Genomic DNA, 19,035 nt, shown 5'->3' with positions numbered 1-19,035 from the left:
ACCCGAAAGCGCTCTCTCTGGCAACCCAAGCCAAACCAGTGCCTCCGAGTTCAGCACGGATCTACCTGAAAGGGGAAAGATCATTACACCCCCCCACTACCTCAATGTGAATATTTCAATAAAAAGCAGTAGCATTTGTCAATCTAAGTAGACAGAATACAGCATCAATAAAGATCTTTCCAGCAAGTGTATAATGTATCAAGTTTCAAATAAAAGAGTGCCACAAAAACTGAAAAATTCCCTTTGGTAAGTTTCTAAATATAGACATGCATGGCAGTGTCCTTAAACCAAGTGAAAAGCCTGCATCTAAGCTTCAAAATTGATGTAGAGCTATCAGGTCAATCTCTGGTCGCTTTACCAGCTGTTATCCAGAAGTACGTTAGTTAGAAGCTGTTTCAGAAGTGCATCTGCTGCACTGTAGAAATAAAAAATGAAAGACTAACACATGGATTAAAACACCTCAATTAATTAGATGTAAAAGACAGATAAGAAATGGAGCATCAAGTTTTCCTTTTCCTGTCCAGTTATGAATTCTAGATTCCCAGAGTCTTCCTTTCTCTGGCACAGGTTAACACTAAATCAACAATAAATCCATGTTTGACAACTGTTCTAGCCAACTTCACTTGAAGTTTGCGGCTCCGACTGTGAACTGGAAAAAGGGTGTGGGTGCCTGAAAGATTATGTCTTTTCATCCATTTGAGTCTTATGTTCCAATACAAGACTTCACCGTTCCTTAAACACCTTGTCTTCCTCCCATCCTTCAATAACCAGCAAAAATAATCACTGACCCACTTACAGAACACCAAGATGTATATAACTTCTTTTTTACTAAGTATCGTTACTTCTGCATGAGAACACAGAGCCATGCCTGAAATCAAGCTTCACTGTTTCTGAAAAATACGAGGTATCACTGGGTGGTCCTGTCTAGGTCAAAAATCACAGTGTTAAAACAGAGCTAAAATTTCACAGGTGCGTCACGGGACTAAGGCAGCAGCTTTTCACAGTCCTTGAGATAATTGCAGAAGGGCATTATCATGCTTTACTTGCTGTGGTGACTACTTGGGTCTATTTCAGCAAGTCTAACTTCTCAAAGATGCAAGATGAGAAAAGGCATCACCTGATATGTATGCATTTCCTATAAACTATTCTCAGCCACAAAGGCCCCCTTGCTCTGTAGAAGATGCTTCAACATCTACAAAACAGGGAAAAAAACAAGTCTGGATTTGACTAAAACTCATTTTCCTATGGCCCATGAGAAAAAAACAACAATAATAATATTATGGCTGAATAAAATGCTAGAAGTGCAACACATCATGGTTGAAGTAACATAGAAGCAACATCACTCAGAGCAGAGCTCAGTATTAACCAGCTGCTTTTTTGTAATAAAGGGGCTGGGACAGAAGTCGTGTCCTCCCCCCCCAAAAAAAAAAAAAAAAATCAAGCAAAATTATTCTTGAGTCATATCTGAGAAATGTATGAAACATTTGTTCATTTAGAGAAACATTTTTAGAAATATACCAACATCATTTTACCCTCATGACAACGTCCCTAATGGCCTAAAAGTATTAAAAAAAAAAAGTTCATGGGACCAGTGAGCGTAGAAACAAAACACGAGATGTGTCCTCTGTATCAAACCCTTAACATCTTCAAAATCCCCCCTTTCAAATATATACTATTACTATATATACTATTACTGGAGAAAGAATAACAGAAGGTATCACTGTTAAATTTGGATTGCAAAGCAGAAATAGGCTCAGGCTGTTCCGAGGTAAACCTCTATAAATTTAGAAAACAAGAGTGTTAGAGAGAATGAGGAGCCTAACACTCAAAACCTGATTTCTAAAACTCCAGGATCAGGAAGCATCCCCCAGCATCTAAGCAAGTATTTCCTGAGGTAGGGACAAAGAGCTGCTTGGTAGACCTTCCACTTTTTTTAATTGGCAAGGATTTACTCCTTTATTTCCTGCATGAAGTTTAAGTTATTTGTTTGAGTCTTGGTCTTCTTCACTTCTTTGCCCCTTGGGATGTGCATCCTCTGCCTTGCTATCCCAGCTCGGAGATCCATCTTTCCTCTCAGGGCTTGCCTGCAGCAGAAAAGCGCACCCATTTACCTTAAGGGAGATTTTTCAAGGTAGTTAAAACAGTACAAGAGGTCACATGAATATTCTTAAGACTGGTTTAAACCAGGCTCATTTCAGTATCAAAAGTCATCAATTAGTAACTGACCTGACTTAATCTGTGCACAAGGAATTGCAAACTTCTGCAGACATATATTTGCATTGAACTGGTTTTAAAAAGGTCCAATTATACATGGTTCATTCTCATCTGAATAAGGCCCCGTATTCACTAGGAAGACGCAGGATTTATGGGAACATTGTATGAGCGTTTGTTACTAGTCAGTCTTTGAGAAAGAAAGGAGATTTTTCCGTCCCTGCCACAGCAGCATGTACATTCTCCACACTCTAGTTTACCATCACAGCAGAAGACTGAGAAGAAAAGATCAAGGCATTCCACTCTGCAGAAATTCCCACATACATAAATAGGCTGAAAGTTTGGGGTGTGACTAGTTAGGAATTCACGAAGGCCACGTAAATGTTTGTTCCAGCTTCCTGCCAGGCGAGATGAGGGAGTTCTCTGAGGAGGGAGGAGCAGCAAGGAATTCGCTAGCACCCACTGAACACTAGTCCTGTCTAATGGGGGTCACTTCACTCACCATGACCTAAAATTTGCTGTTTAAATGAATTTTTTTAAAAAAAAGTTACTTCCTAAAATCTGTATTAGGTCCTTCACAAGGCTAGAGGATTACAAATTATATACTACTATAGAAGACATACTTGCAGGTTACAACAGCCCTTGACAAGGAGAGCACAAAATATTTCATTATTAGTATAAATTTATGCATCTCCAGCATCACACATGTAACCGTAACATTCGTGCACTGCCCCAAACCAGTCGTACCATTCAGTTCATGCCTCAGCATCCTTACTGAAGGATGCTTCAGAGTAAAAGCCCCATTTACAAGGCAGCATTACCTCTTTACAAGGCACTCTGATGCTAACTGCAGTCACCTGTACTCATCACTGTACATTTCTGACTGATGTTATTTTTAATTGTGATCCGCACCACATGGGTAGAGGCCCACGCCGAGAGCAGGATGTTACCGCACTGGGTGGTGTACAGTCCTCCTGTCTCGGTGAGCTTTGAAACCAAACACCCAGACACAGAAAAGCCTGGTGGAACAAGTAAAATACAGGAGAAGGTTATTATTCTCATTTTTCAAATGGGAATCCGAGACTTGTAAATACTAAGCAACGTATCCAAAGCTAACACAGAATGTCTCTTCAAACATGTTATTACTGTCACCAACCTCATGGCAAATGCTCCACAACTAGTTGTGTTAAATATTAATTCCTATATTAACTTCTCCCTTTCTGAAGATATGCTTTTCCTGCACATACAGAAGAGGAAGCATTAACAGTGAGTAACACTCCTCACTACCGTGTCCTTCAATGAAAGCAATACTGAAAAGAAGTATTACAGTTTAGCAAAAAACAGAAGGGATATTTTTCTAAAGGAACTTATTTGGGTACAGAAACTCCTAGTGATCTTAACATTATTAACTGTTGGTTGCTGGTTTTAATTCCATAAATACAATTCTTACTTTATGATGCTCCAAGTTTCACTTACAAAACCATACATTTCCACGCTACCTTGTTCCTTCCAAGCTGCTCTCCTCCTTCCGAGAGCTCCTAGTACCTTCCACTATCCCACACACCCTTCTCACATTCCCAGTTCAGACACCTTTTGCTTGAGGCATGCTCTTTTGGTCTTCCCTGATAGGTGTTAGGGAAGTAGAAAGAAGGAAAGCTCTTTTTGAACTTGGGTTAGGGCTCCTTGATTCTTATTTTGACAGGCTACACTGCCCTTTTTTTTTTTTTTTTTTTTTCCATTTTGTTATGGTTCCCTAGGGCTTCATTTATTTTATTTTCCTACATCTTCTACCATGTGGCCTTTTCCTGAGAGCACTAGAGTCACAGCTGGAAACAGAACAATGTAGTTTAACTTTTGGAGAGCCCTGTTGACCTGAAGAATGCTTTTTATCAAACTGAGATAACGGGAAGAACATCTAACAGTCACACTGTTATTCTTTCAAAAGTACGCTCCATGTTCCAGTTCAGCAGAAAGCTGGACTGGAATGCACATTCTTGCCTAACTTCTGCAAAGCAGCTGTGTTTTGCAAACACCTGCCCCAGGATTAGTGAGGAGACAGGCATAAGAACTCAGTCCCAAAGTTTCTCCCTCATCTCGAGACACATAATTTTTATTTTAAAACATTTGAAGTTTCAACCTCCCAGTGCCATGCACTTACAGCATTGTGTCCTGAGACAGGACTATTACTCAAGCACTGTTCCAAGACATCAGATGTGTATTTGTTTTCTCTACACGAGGTATGCACGCTTTAAAAAGAAGGGATAGACTACATTACAAGCTTATACCTTAGAGACCAGGGTGTAAGGCCAGGACTGGAAAGATCCAAGTTCATCATCTCGCTCTGTCACAAGTATGCTGTGCAAGCTTGGCGACTTGCTCAGTTTTCTCATGCCTTAGTTTCCCGTCTGAAAACCTGGGATGACTCTACTTCTCCAGCTCAATATGGCCAAACACAGTAAGGCCACCTAGGACTCCGCAAGAGGCACAGCACTTAAAAAGACATTGGGAACCATTCAGATGCTGCAGTAATGTGGACGAATACTTGCTCATTTATGTTCGGTCACATGAGTTGGAAGCTTGGTCAAACCACTTTTCATTAGCAAGTCTTCTCTGCAAGGATGAGAAAACGTACCGCCTCCACAGTAAAACATGACTCTCATCAAACATCAGTGCGGTTCTGCAAGCTGCCTTATAGGAGTATCGGACTGGGCCTTCAGACCTGTTATTTCACTTTCTCAGGCCTTCCTCCCTTCCCGACAGACCTGACACTGCAAGCGTACTTGTCCCTTTCAGCTAACCCGCCTCAAACAGGATGCGAGGTTCAAAAAAAAACCAAACCACTCACACAAGGGTAGCCAACATCCATCAAAATCCTAGTAAAGATTAGCAAAGTAAGAAAGCAGTCTCTGGCTGACCTACCACAGGCAGCCAGGGTAATATAAAACAAGAATGAAGGCAGTATATCAGCATTGCCAAAACTGATATGCAAGGACATATGTATGGCTGATTTTTACTGCACGGTGCCATCTTGTTGTAGTTTTAATGAAACAATACACAGAGTGTCTCTAAACTGCAATGACACCAGAAAGTGAGAACCATAACCCTTTAAACCATGATTACCTGAATCCATCTACAAGTTTGCCTCCATTTTAAAAAGGAAAAATGACACAGGGGAAAAAATACCCACCATAACAAAAATCACTGATGTACAATGAGCTGTCCGAGTCTGACCCTTAGGGTCCAGTCCTCTACTGTCCAGCAGTACTTCCACTGTATTGGAGTGATAAGGCAAAAACAGGCACCCAAAACATCAACTGAAACCACAAGATGGATTGGGACCACTGCACACACAGATGTCTCTACCTAGAGATAAAGGGAAAGCACTTCATTTCTAAAAAAACATGATATGGGGCTGCTTAAAGAGGAGATCTAGATTTAAAAAACAAAACAAACAACACTTTTTTTGGTTCAGCTTTGTGAAACAAAGCCTGCTGATCCCACTATCCAATTTGATGTATTGTGTCAACTGGAGCTGCTATAAGAAACACCAAAAGGTAATACTATCATATGATCTTTCTTATATTTTACAAAGACAACGATGCAAGGAGAAGACAATTATTTAGCTCTCTTTGAACCTAAAATAATGGCATCAAAAGGCACTAGGCAACAGCATTTGTATAAGAAGCCTCGGTCCGTCAGTTTGCAATTTTATTACATAAGGTGTGTAGCATCACAAGAGCAGAGGACCTAAGCAGGACGGCATGGCAAAGAGTAAAATACAAATGAACTTAACGTCATAAACAAAGATACAACAGATTTTGTGTACTGTAACAGTGTCACCTAAGACAGTGTCAAAACTTCTCAATCACAGCGAGAACAAGCTCTGGCTGCAAGGGCACAGTAAGTGAGGAGCTTAATGCCAACCTCAAGCGAAGGGAGCATATACACGGGCAGAACCAGGTCCAGTGTGAGTGTGCCCCATTTCACAAAGTCCTTTTAACAGCTTTAGAGGTATCTGAAGCCTAAATGTACTCTCAATAAAAGCCCTCTGCAAAGCTCCCACTGAGCTTCCTAACCCCAAGATCTTGATAGCAAAGTTCAGGGCATACCGACACTGAAGTGCACGGTATGCACTATTTTTTCACTTGTGCAACTTCATTTTAAAAATATTTTTACTGCATGTTGTGTCTGTGTAAAAGAAGAATCATTCCTGACATCAAGGAATTAGATTAGGCATTATATAAAAAAAGAAGAAACAACTTTCAACTATTTGGACATTTGGGGGCATATAAACATTTGTAAAATCTGCTATAAAATTTTTGATTGCTGGTTATGTAATTGAACATATAGGAAATACCTTTCTAAGGACCTTAATACCATACATTTCATTGTTTAATAAAATGAACAAGGAACTGTAACAACTATACTTACTACATGATATTTGAAACTCCATGGAATAAATTATTTTTAAAAAAGAAAAAAAAAAAAAAAAACCCCCACACACATTTGAGTTCCTTATGTACTTCTCTGGAACACTTTCCAGAGCTATCACAGATTTGGCTTGTGTTGAGAAGCCCACACCTGACAAAACACTGACACCAATATTTGAAACGGTCCGAGCTACCAGTAACATCATGCTGTCACTCATCCAACATTCACAAACTTAAAAAAAAAAAAAGTTCCTTTATCGGCTCTGGCTAAGGCGGTAGAATACACACACTCCTGCCTGTTTAAATCAAGGAAGGGAGGAACTGCAGAGACTTTTCCTAGTGCCACTGTCATAGCTCACCACCTATAAGGAAAGATAACCACGTGTCCTATATGTCGTGCCTTCTGCATGAAAGAATTAGACTCACAGTCTTTAACTGGAGACAAAAGCTCAGCTGACTGAGAGGCCTACTGAGCACGTGGGCTGCAGTTCATGACAAGGAGATGTATTTAAGTTTGGCTGCGGGACATCTTTTGGCTCATTCAAAGCTGGACTAGCGGCAGGCCAAGCCAGTCTCCTCACATAGGTCAGAGCAGCCATGAGACCTCGATTCAGATTTCAGCAGCTGCAAGGCCATGCAGAAGAGCCATTTGGAGAAATACAACCATCTATTCGGGTATCACATGGTGAGCAATTAGGCCCGTATTGTTGTCAGTTTGTATTGCAGAAAGGCATCAAAAAGCTCAGAGAGAAACACAGCCCCCCTTTTTCAGCAGCAAGAAGAGAAACTGGCATCTAGAAGACTTATTAGTATCACACCTCAACCATGACTGTAGAGGAATGGAACTGGATTTTTTTTTTTTTTTTTTTTTGCCCCACAGACTCCGTTATCTCCATGACCAATAGCTCTTTCAAAAGTCACACCAAACCGTTGATGCAAAAATGGGAGAAAAAAATACCTCCAACTTCTTTGTGAAAATGACAAGACCTCAGGGAATTATGTCAGAGACATAACAAAAGTAATCTTGCTCTAATCTAATTGTTGCTTTTACTTACTAGTGAGAAACTGACCTTAGAATATAGAATTTACAAGTAACACAGAAACAGAGTAACATTTTGTAATAAGCAAAAAGAGAATTACACACGGCATCTTAGAGAATGACTCTGTCAAACAGGAAAATGATACTTGTAGGTAACAATTTCTTTTTCCAAACAAACCTAGAATTTACACAGCATTGCAGGGCTGCAGAGGCTCTCAGCAGCACCTATGCCCAAAGCAGCCTCAGACTGCCGAGGCTACTGTACTGTACAGCTGTTACGCCCTACTCTTGTCCTGTACAGCTGCTACAGCTACTGCTACAGGAAGAAGTGGTGCTTACGGCTCCAAGTCTTCTGCTTATGCAAGTAATAAGGAGAAGACCCAGCTTCTTCAAAAATACATAGAAATAATTCTATTCCCAATAATAAAAATGCTTCTTTCTGATTTTGCGTTTAATGAGTAAGATAAAAGTGAGGGAGGTTGTCCACATATACCATTATGTCACACGCACAAGCTACCAGAAAAAGGGTTTTGCTTAAGTTATGACTGATTTGGATTTTGGCTTTGGGGGTTTTTTGTGTGTGGTGGGGGGTTTTTTTGCTTTGTTTGTTTGTTTTGTTGTTGGGTTGTTTTTTTTTAACTAGAGTCGAGATGATGACTGCAAGGATTCTGCAATATGTAGTTCAGCCTCCAGGCCAAATAAAGCCCTTCACAGGATATCAGTTTCTAATTTATAGGATAAAGGTAAAAGTGACTGATGATTTCTCAGGAAAAAAAAAAAAAAAAAAGAAAAAAAAACACAAAAAACACACAAAAAAAAACCCCACCACAACTCTCATACCTAAGCTTCGAGCCCAATCTGTAGCAAACTAATACTTGTATATCTGCATAAATTTTCACTACCTTTTCCATCTGAACGACAACCCAAGCACCAAGGGAGGCCGGAGGGTGCACAGATCAGCTGTGCAATGGCTCCAGCCATGACAGAAGATGCCCAAGGGCTCCTCAGTAGCTGGGGATAGCTGGGGCACACTGACATGCCATTTCCACACCACGCTACCAAGATGCTTCCAGCGCTCCCAGAATTGCTGCATGTGAACTTCCCTTTTGCAGAGTCATATAGGTTGGAAAAGACCTCTAAGATCATCAAGCCAAACTTTAAGCCTAACACTGCCACGACCACCACTACACCATGTCCCTAAGCACCTCATCCAAACGTCCTTTAAATACCTCCAGGGATGGCAACTCCACCACTTCCCTGGGCAGCCTGTTCCAATGCTTGATAACCCTTTCAGTGAAGTAAAATTTCCTAATATCCAGTCTAAACCTCCCCTGGCGCAACTTGAGGCCATTTCCTCTCATCCTATCACTTGTTACCTGGGAGAAGAGACCGACCCCACCTCTCTACACCCTCCTTTCAGGCAGCTGTAGAGAGCGATGAGGTCTCCCCTCAGCCTCCTTTTCTCCAGGCTGAACAACCCCAGTTCCTCAGCCGCTCCCCATCAGCCTTGTGCTCCAGACCCTTCCCCAGCTCCGTTGCCCTTCTCTGGACACGCTCCAGCCCCTCAATGTCTCTCTTGTAGCCAGGGGCCCAACACTGAACACAGCATTCGAGGTGCGGCCTCACCAGGGCCGAGTACAGGGGCACGATCACTGCCCCAGTCCTGCTGGCCGCACTGTTCCTGATACAAGCCAGGATGCCATTGGCCTCCTTGGCCACCTGGGCACACTGCTGGCTCATACTCAGCCGGCTGTCAACCAACACCCCCAGGTCCTTTTCTGCCGGGCAGCTTTCCAGCCACTCTTCCCCAAGCCTGCAGCGTTGCCTGGGGTTGCTGTGGCCCAAGTGCAGGACCCGGCTCTGAGCCTTGTTGAACCTCACACAGTTGGCCTTGGCCCATCGATCCAGCCTGTCCAGGTCCCTCTGCAGAGCCTTCCTGCCCTCCAGCAGATCAACACTCCCACCCAGCTTGGTGTCATCTGCAAACTGACTGAGGGTGCACTCCATCCCCTCGTCCAGGTCATTGATGCAGATATTATACAGACCTGGCCCCAGCACTGAGCCCTGGGGAACACCACTTGTGACCGGCCACCAACTGGGTTTAACTCCGTCCACCACCACTCTTTGGGCCCGGCCATCCAGCCAGTTCTTTACCCAGCGAAGCGTACACCCGTCCAAGCCACGAGCAGCCAGTTTCTCCAGGAGAATGCTGTGGGAAACCATGTCAAAGGCTTTACTGAAGTCTAGATAGACAACATCCACAGCCTCTCCCTCATCCATTAGGCAGGTCACCTTGTCATAGAAGGAGATCAGGTTGGTCAAGCAGGACCTGCCTTTCCTGAACCCACGCTGGCTGGGCTTGATCCCTTGGTTATCCTCTACATGCCATGTGATAGCACTCAGGATGATCTGCTCCATCAGCTTTCCCGGTACCGAGGTCACGCTCACGGGCCTGTAGTTCCCCGGGTCCTCCTTCCGGCCCTTCTTGTAGGCGGGTGTCATGTTGGCTAATCTCCAGTCAGCAGGGACCTCCCCAGTTAGCCAGGACTGCTGGTAAATGATGGAAAGGGCCTTGGTGAGCACTTCTGCCAGTTCCTTCAGTACTCTCGGGTGGATCTCATCAGGCCCCATAGACTTGTGAGTGTCTAAGTGGTGCAGCAGGTCACCAACCATTTTCCCCTGGATTATGGGGGCTCCATTCTGGTCCCCATCCCTATCTTCCAACTCCAGGGGCTGGGCACCCAGAGAACAATTGGCCCTGCTATTAAAGACTGGGGCAAAGAAGGCATTAAGTACCTCAGCCTTTTCCTCATCCTTGGTCACTGTGTTCCCTCCCCCATCTACTAGGGGCTGGAGATTCTCCTTAGCTCTCCTTTTGCTGCTAATGTATTTTAACAAGTGTTTTCTGTTGTCTTTTACAGCAGCAGCCAGATTGAGCTCTAGCTCAGCTTTGGCCCTTCTAATTTTCTCCCTGCACAGCCTTGCTACACTTGGTAGTCCTCCTGACTTGCCCGCCCCTTCTTCCAGAGGTCGTAGACTCTCCTCTTTTTCCTGAGTTGGAGCCAAAGCTCTCTATTCAGCCAGGCCGGTCTTCTTGCCCACCAGCTCTTCTTTCGGCACCTGGGGACAGCCTGCTCTTGTGCCTTTAAGATTTCCTCCTTGAAGAATGTGCAGCCTTCCTGGACCCCTTTGCCCCTGGGGACTGCCTCCCAGGGGACTCTGTCAACCAGGCTCCTAAGCAGGCCAGAGTCCGCCCTGCGGAAGTCCAAGGTGGCAGTTCTGCTGACCCCCCTCGCCGCTTCTCCACGTATCAAAAACTCTATCATTTCGTGATCACTCTGCCCAAGTCTGTCTCCAACCATTACATGGCTCACAAGTCCTTCTCTGCTCACAAAGAAGAGGTCCAGCGGGCGCCTTCCCTAGCTGGCTCCCTCACCAGCTGTGTCAGGAAGGTCTCTGCCACGCACTCCAGCAACCTCCGAGACTGTTTCCTCTCTGCTGTATTGTATTTCCAGCAGACAGCCGTAGGTTCAAGTCCCCCACGAGAACAACGGCTAGTGATCGTGAGGCTTCTGCCAGCTGCTTATAGAATAGTTCATCTGTCTCCTCATCCTGGCTGGGGGGTCTGTAACAGACTCCCACCACAATATCTGCCTTGTTGGCCTTCCCCCTGATTCTTACCCATAGACACTCCACCCTATCGTCACCATCATCAAGCTCTAAACCATCCAGACACTCCCTAGCATATAGGGCTACCCCACCGCCTCTCCTGCCTTGGCTATCCTTCCTGAAGAGTTTATAGCCATCCATCACCGCACTCCAGTTGTGCGAGTCATCCCACCATGTTTCCGTGATGGCCACCATATCATAGTTTTCCTTATGTACAATGGCTTCCAACTCCTCCTGCTTGTTGCCCATGCTGCGTGCATTGGTGTAGAGGCACTTCAGCTGGGCTGTCACCCGTGTCTCCTTCACAGAGGAACACCCCTTGCGTGGTTTGAGGCGTTTCACTGGCGTTTCCCTCTCGGCTCCTATTGCCTCAGTATCCCCTAGCTCAACTCCGTTCAACTTCAGCTGTGCCCCAGCGTACCCCGCACATCTTGAGGACTCAGGCTGAGTGCCCTCGCTGGCAGCCGCTCCCTCTAACTGTGGCACGTCGTCCCTCAGCTTCTCTCGGGCAAGCCTGATATTACTCCCCTCCCCCTTCAAGTCTAGTTTAAAGCTCTGTCGATGAGCCCTACAAGTTCCTGAGCAAAGATTCTCTTTCCCCTTTGGGAAAGATGAATCCCATCAGATGCCAGCAAACCTGGTGCTGTGTAGGCCATCCCGTTATCAAAAAAACCAAAACCGTGGCAATGACACCAGCCATGGAGCCATGAGTTGATAGATTGGGTACCTCTGCTCCTTCTAGTGTCACTGCCCACACCTGGAAGGGGAGAGGAGAAAATAACCTGTGTTCCAGAGTTCCTTACCAGCCGTCCCAAAGCCCTGAAGTCTCTTGTGATTGCCCTAGGACTTCATGTTGCAGCCTCATCGACCCCCACATGGAAGAGCAGGAGAGGGTAATAGTCCGAGGCCGTACCAGGCTAGGGAGTATCCTCGTGACATCCCTCACCCGGGCCCCGGGGAGGCAGCAGACTTCCCTAAGAGGAGGGTCCGTCCGGCATATCGGGCCCTCGGTTCCCCTCCGAAGGGAGGCGCCCACAACTATAACCCGTCTTCTCTTCCTTGTGGCAGTGGTGTTAATACGAGAGGTACGTTCTTCTGCCCTGGGCGACACCTCTGGTGTAGATGGACTGTCACCCCATCCTCCATTGCCTGGCCTTCCACCTCAAGGGCCTCATACCTGCTGTGCAGAGGCACCTGGGGAGGCGAGGTGGGCAAGGAGGGCCTTCGCCTGCCGCCACGAGTGTGGACTTGCCTCCGTTCACTCTTCTCCTTGGAGCTGCTGCCTTCAGCCCAGTGCGGGGGGATCCCCTTGATCGTGGGTTCTTACTGGTGGCTGCTGCTGCTCCTGTTCCTGTCTCGGGGGGCAGAGCATGGCACCACCAGTCTGTCTCTGTCTCAGCCTCCCTGATGCTCCTCAACCTTCCTACCTCCTCCCGTAGCTCTGCCACCATGCAGAGCAAATCATCCACCTGGTCACACCTCACACAGCTGTGCGCATGGCTGCCATGCGTGAACAGTGAGAGGCCCAGGCACTCCCTGCAGCCCGAGACCTGGGTGGCTGCACGTTTTCCCGGGAGCTCCGTCTGGGTAGCCACATCCACTCTGGCAAGCACAGGGAGCATTGCTTTCTGACGAGTGAATACCATAGCTGAGTTTCTTCTGAAAGGATGGGGACTACCGAATGAACTCGCCTCTTGAGCTGCTAGGGTGACTTCGCCTTCCCTACACGCCCTGCCTGCGCAAACTGCCGCGCGCCACGCCCTGCACACCACGCCCCTGGTCTGCTCTTGCGCGGGACGGGAATTGCCTCCGTCACTCTTGACTCAGCGTGGGCCGGGACAGAGCCGGGCCCTCGTCAGGAGCTCCCTCCTTCCTGCTCAGGGGCCAGGGCGTAGCTGCGGTAGCCCTCTCTCGCCGTGCCCTTTTTTTCTCCTTTCCCTGCGCGGTTTTGCCACGGTTTAGCCGGTTCAGCAACGGTCCCCCGACACGGTCCTCTGTCTCAGAGCTCCTCGCCTCGGAGGCTTCGCTGAAATGGCTTTCCTACACTACAGGAAGACTGGGAGCAGAGCAGGACAGCAGCTGGCTCAGAAATGCCCAACGCTCAACAATTGCCCCTACGGCATGAGAAATTTTCAGAAGCCAGAAGAAGTGCCAAAGCCTTGGCACTGTTGGGAGTGTCCCGGCTAACAACCAATTGCCTAAATGGCGGTTCCAAGCCATCAGTGACCCCTGGGAGCGCCTTCTAAAGACACGGGGCTAAGGGAATCACCTGCCACATTTCCACCTGTAGTTTTCAAGTCACGTGCAGAACTGAAGATTTCCTGTTTAATAATAACGTGTCTAGAGGTGGTTGTGGGACATCTAATCTCACAAAGAAGGATTTTTTCACAAGCGGTTACAGAAAAGTAGCCGAGATGCGGAACTAAGCAACTAGGGTACCAGATGTACAAATGTACAGTGGAAACACCCGACCAGCTATGCAAGACATATTACAATGTTTACCTTTTCTGGTCACAAAAGAACTTTAATTCAGTGTAAAGAAAATAAAGCACCTATAATTGTTAAGCATTTTATTGTATGCAACCACATTTCTGGAAAACCAGCACGACCGTGGAATTGGGATGTTATTAGTAATGGAGAAACTTATATAGGACAATAAAGGTACTTTTCAAGAGGTCGTTCACTGGATAGGCCAAAGTAGATTTAACAAGATACCCCAAGGCATTTACAACCTTTCTCCTATGAAGCCAAATGATTTAACTATCTTAAACTGCCACAACTGTGCCCCCAAGTTGCAGTTCTTAGACAAAACTCTTAGTTCCAACTCTGAGAAACAACATCCACCTCTTAATCCTTTCTACTCTTTGTTTCACAGTCCAATCCTTCATTTCTAACTGCGGACCGTGAGCTATAAAGAGCTACTGCCCCTTAGCAAGGGCCACGCAGCACCAAAGCGACAGTCACCAAACCCCCTCGCCTCCTGGCCTGCGCACACCACTTGCCTTGTTTGGCGGCAGTGCCTTCCACAGAGAAGGGGAGCTCCTGGGACACTTCCAGGCGTCAGAAAAACAGTTGCTTAAGTGCACAGATGGATCAGGGTCATTCAGTCAAGATTTGCTAGCCCTTTGCCAAGACGATATGGCTTTTAAAATTGATTTCATGAGAATATATTAATATTTTACTAACAGGTGAAACAGTACAGGTGAAAGTCGGATAATTTCTATTTCCAGTACAACACAGATTTTGCTATAACAACCAAATGAAAAAACTACTTTTGGACAAAGCAACAACAGAGAAATACTCTTTAAAGAAACTGCTTCCACTCCACACCTGGCCCCACAGCCTGTCCAACTTTTGCTGCTGACTACCATAACATTACAATTACCCAAACTTTAGGCACAACTCTCATCTGATTTATGCTCTTTCACTGGACCCATTCTCCATGCCTGCTCTAGGAGCTGCAAACAGAAGTATCACTCTTAGCTTTTCCAGAGACTAAATATGGTCCTCTGTATTTACCGCTTTTAAATAAATGTTAATAGCCTTGCAGGCTGAATCAGTTCCCACCAGACCCAGCCAGTGCTTTAATATAACACAAGTTGAAGACTCCTTGTTGATCCCCTTCTTCCTTCACTTTCTTACAAAAAATAGCCGCTTTAGACAGAGAGATGTCACACTGGGGAGGAGAATGCGGGAGGGAGGAGAAGGGGTTGAGAAACACGAGCAAAAGCCAGAGGCTGCTCCCAGTTTCCTCCAAGTAACCGACACCCAGACTCTACTGCTGGGAACAAGGCTGGAGCAATGGCCGACGGACACATACTTAGCAAATGCAGGTTCAAGTGGAACGGGGAGAGCCAGCATACACCTGCTCACTCCACCTCACAAATGCTCCATTTTTGATGTCCAATTTTTCTGAGGGGAAAAAAAATATACTTCTAAAGCAAAAACATGTAAGGCAGCACACTTAAATGAGGTGCTCTTATCTTTTTTGTGCTTGGCTGCCTGATCATTCTCCACTTCAATTACTTGGCTGCTATTATGCAAATGAGAAGGAAACCAGAAGTTATGCACCTGTGTTTGCCCCTGTATTCAATATTCCTATTAAGTCCTAAAGCCCTATTATGTGGTAGACAGGCACGCGGGATTGCTCAACTTGTGTTGCAGTAGGGCAGGTGAAGGGCTTTTCAAGCTCAAACAATGGTTACAAAGAATTCAAGACAACACAGCGCTTAGACTTGGTCTTACAGCTGAGAAGAACAAAAATATTGAATATTACTGAAAACATGGCATTTATTACAGCTGCTACTATGCACCCAGATACTCTATGTGTGAGAAAAGAATAAGCAAGGTCCAAAACACCCAGCAGGCCTACCGTCAAACACAACAAACAAGTCCAACTCAGACATGAGAATAAGCTTATTGTACAGTATAGTTTGCAGTATCAAGGCTTTACACATTTTCTAGTACAGTTCATAGTGTCAAGAGGAACTTTCTCCTTGCATTTTGCAAGATCTGCTTCACTGTAAAAGTTGCCAGAAGGCTAGGTCTTAGCTGTTCTGGTTTACTGTTAATAAAAAAGCAGCTTCCACTTCATCAGAACCTGTTTTTTCAACAGGGTTATGATAAACACTGATTTTGCCCTGTCCATACAAGTTATTCTGTATAGAGCTGAAAGTCTGCAGTAATAACTTCCCAGATTGGAGGAAACAGGGAGCAGTATATATACACCATTACATGTATTTGAAAGTTTAGTTTCTGAAGCAGTGATTAACAGCTGTACATCTACAGATTAACCTTACAAGCTACCATCTTAAAAGAAAAGAAGTAGAGCTGGAGTTCCAAAGGAACATCAACCTGACCCTCTAATTTGGTGAAAACTATATCTTTGCAAGAGACCCCTTACAGATTACCTGTGCCAAGACACCATTAGAAAGGCTTTTGGGAAAGACAGAAGTCAGAAACCATTCAGATAATATAATGTGTTACCAAACAGCACTTTAACTTTAAGTGAGGGAGTATAAGACAGTTCACTGAAGTCTTGCTACTACTTGAATCGAACAGGCATGAACAAACACATCAGGCACACCAGAGCTGTATCATCTAAGGTATCAAAGAGAAATTGAGGTCACATAAAAGAAATTAAAAAAAAAAGTGGCTGTGCTGCTAGAAGGCTAGCGAGTACAGACAGAAAGTCATGGGGAGAGCAGCAGTGCCCTCGGAACCAAGGAAAATCCCAGGCTCAGGTCTTACAAGAAGCTCCCAGCCCACAAAGAAAGATCCTAAATGGTAGATGCAACTAGCAGACACTTCTATTGGGTCCGAGTAGTATACACCCACCAAACTGATACCCCTCAGCTGTTTCTCTAGGCTATTCTCAGGATTAGGGTTTTTGGGGAGAGGAGAGGAGAGGAGACTGTCTATTTTGTCTGGATCCACCTGAAAATTTGCTATCATAAAAAAGACCAGAAGCACGACCACCAACACACAGCATCTCAGCTCTTCTGGGCACTCAGGCAGTTAAGCAGTTCCGCTTGGCTACAGAACTGTAGAGTGATTTACTCTGAGTGCCAGTACCAGGGCAGAGTTTAGACAGACATGTATTCCTTTTTCTACTAGCTGACATTCGTTCAGCTGTATTCCTTGAGCTGTTTGTTTGTTTAATGCAGCCCAAAGGAAAACGTTTTGTTTCTGGAGGAATTCTTACCTCTAAATTACTAATATGTTGCCTCAACTATCACCTTTGTTCAATTGTTTTGCTGTGAATCTGATGATTAGGAGATTTCTTGAAGTCTAGCAATGGAGAAGGAGATGAAGAGGTCTCTGGAGAGAGAAAGAAACAGCCTTTAGCCCAAATTTAAGTAAACCTTCAGTAACAGCAGCAAGCATCTCCTAAGCAAGACTACGCTGAGTATCAACCAAATGTTGTGAACATTTCACAGGACCTTATTTACTTGCATATTCCAATTTTCAATGCTCTGAACAATTTTATTTCTCAGGAGCTCGCTGATGCTTTTATCAAGATGACCTCCTTTCATAACCATTTCAGTGGAGAAGATTTAAGCTGTCAACACTAATTAATATTATACATACTATTGCACTGATTTACTGGTGAATTGATATTCTGTTATTGGTACTATTACAAAAGAAGAAACCACTAACATATGGGATAAAAAACACACACAGTAGTGCAACACTGCTGTGTACTGAAAAACCAAAACCCCTGACCTTTTCAAGAAAGCTCCCCCTCCTCCTCACTTCCAATTTGCCAAAGAAAGCAAACAGTTTCTAGAGTCAGGAACGTCAACTTCTTGAAGTCCAACGAAGGTCCTTGATGCACAGAAACTACCTCACCAGCACCTAGGGATTTATAAATTTGATATGAAATGTACCAGCAAAGTTGTTAGGAAGTTTACTGCCTGGAGAGCTGGAAGCCATCCCTTTCTCCTGTCTTCTGTTCTTTTTCATATAATAGAACAGAATTTTTCAATGTTTCTGCCAAAAAAAAAAAAAAAAAACCTCCACGAAACTGCAATTACTATATATTTTAGGTGTGGGAATTGGGAGGGAATATTGTATCATCATGTTTATGGTAGGAAAAACCAAATGAAAAATTCAGATCGGTAATAACAACAGGTCTTGATTGCCTCCTTTTCCTCCTCACTTCCAGCAGGAATACTTCTAAAGCTATTTTAACTTTCAGTATGAAGAACTAACAGAGCTGGCTTAAACCAAATACTTTGTACACAGGTGCTACACAAAGTTTCCTAGGGACCTCTGTTCCCTGTTTTATAGGTAATCCCCAAACATCTTCGCTGTTTCACTCTTTGGCCTTCCTTATACGCACAATTGCCAATGCTGCCAAGGGTTTGAAATCACAGCTTCCTTGCAACACTTCTCAAAAAACCTGCACGTTAGCTGCAACAACATGCACGTCACCCTCTCCTCTGGGACACCAAGGCTCTGTCACCTCTGCTGAAGGCTGGCTGGTGGCGGCTGGGGCTGCAGCAGGCAGCTACTGTGGTGCCGATCAGGATGCTGGCCCTGCCGCAGCCGCCCACGCGTGCCCACGGCCTCCAGCCAGCCACCTGCCCTCAGCATCCCGCAACCCCCATGGCGGGGTGCCCAGCTGCTCCACAACTGGCAGTGAGTCACAGCCCAGGCATGGCCAGCAAAGTCTGGATGGCTCCAACAAATGAGCAGCTCTCCGCTGTCATCTAACCTTGGCAGACAGCCTATGCTGAAAGCGGCATACGCCACAGGTTACTCCTCTGCTCTACAGGCCACACAATCAGCAGGAACTGACAGGAATTACTCGGAATCCACCTTGGTAAGCCAAAATTAAGTTGCCAGATGATAGCAAAGCCTCTCTTGTCCTAACATATACATAGGATCACAGCCTAAGCGTGAGGGTGGGAGTGTAACTAACACCAAGTGACAGCAATGCACAGAACATACAGTGGTATTTAACCACAGATACTTAACACCCAAAGAAATCATCGCTAATGCAACAGGCGTTAGCAACAGGGTGAAATGCAGCCGCCTAAATACCAAGTCAAGCCCGGACCACAGTAATGCTGAGGTAATAAAGTTGTTCCCTAAAGAACAGTGTTTGTTTGCAAGCATTCATCTAGCTGTTCATCTGAAAAATACCTAATGGGCTGACTTGAAGCTGGGTAGAGAAAGGTA

General features: G+C 45.1%; 1 protein-coding gene across 1 annotated transcript in view; it reads right to left on the bottom strand.

Moving 5' to 3' along the window:
- BMP3 (bone morphogenetic protein 3) overlaps positions 1-19,035 on the bottom strand; it is a 293,614-nt gene that overhangs the window by 190,893 nt on the left and 83,686 nt on the right. The gene's annotated exons all lie outside the window — the stretch shown is intronic.

The sequence above is a fragment of the Mycteria americana genome, chromosome 4 (genome assembly GCF_035582795.1).
Source record: "Mycteria americana isolate JAX WOST 10 ecotype Jacksonville Zoo and Gardens chromosome 4, USCA_MyAme_1.0, whole genome shotgun sequence".
Classification (NCBI taxonomy): domain Eukaryota; kingdom Metazoa; phylum Chordata; class Aves; order Ciconiiformes; family Ciconiidae; genus Mycteria; species Mycteria americana.
Note: the sequence above shows the minus strand (reverse complement) of the source record. Positions and strands in the feature narration are given on the sequence as shown.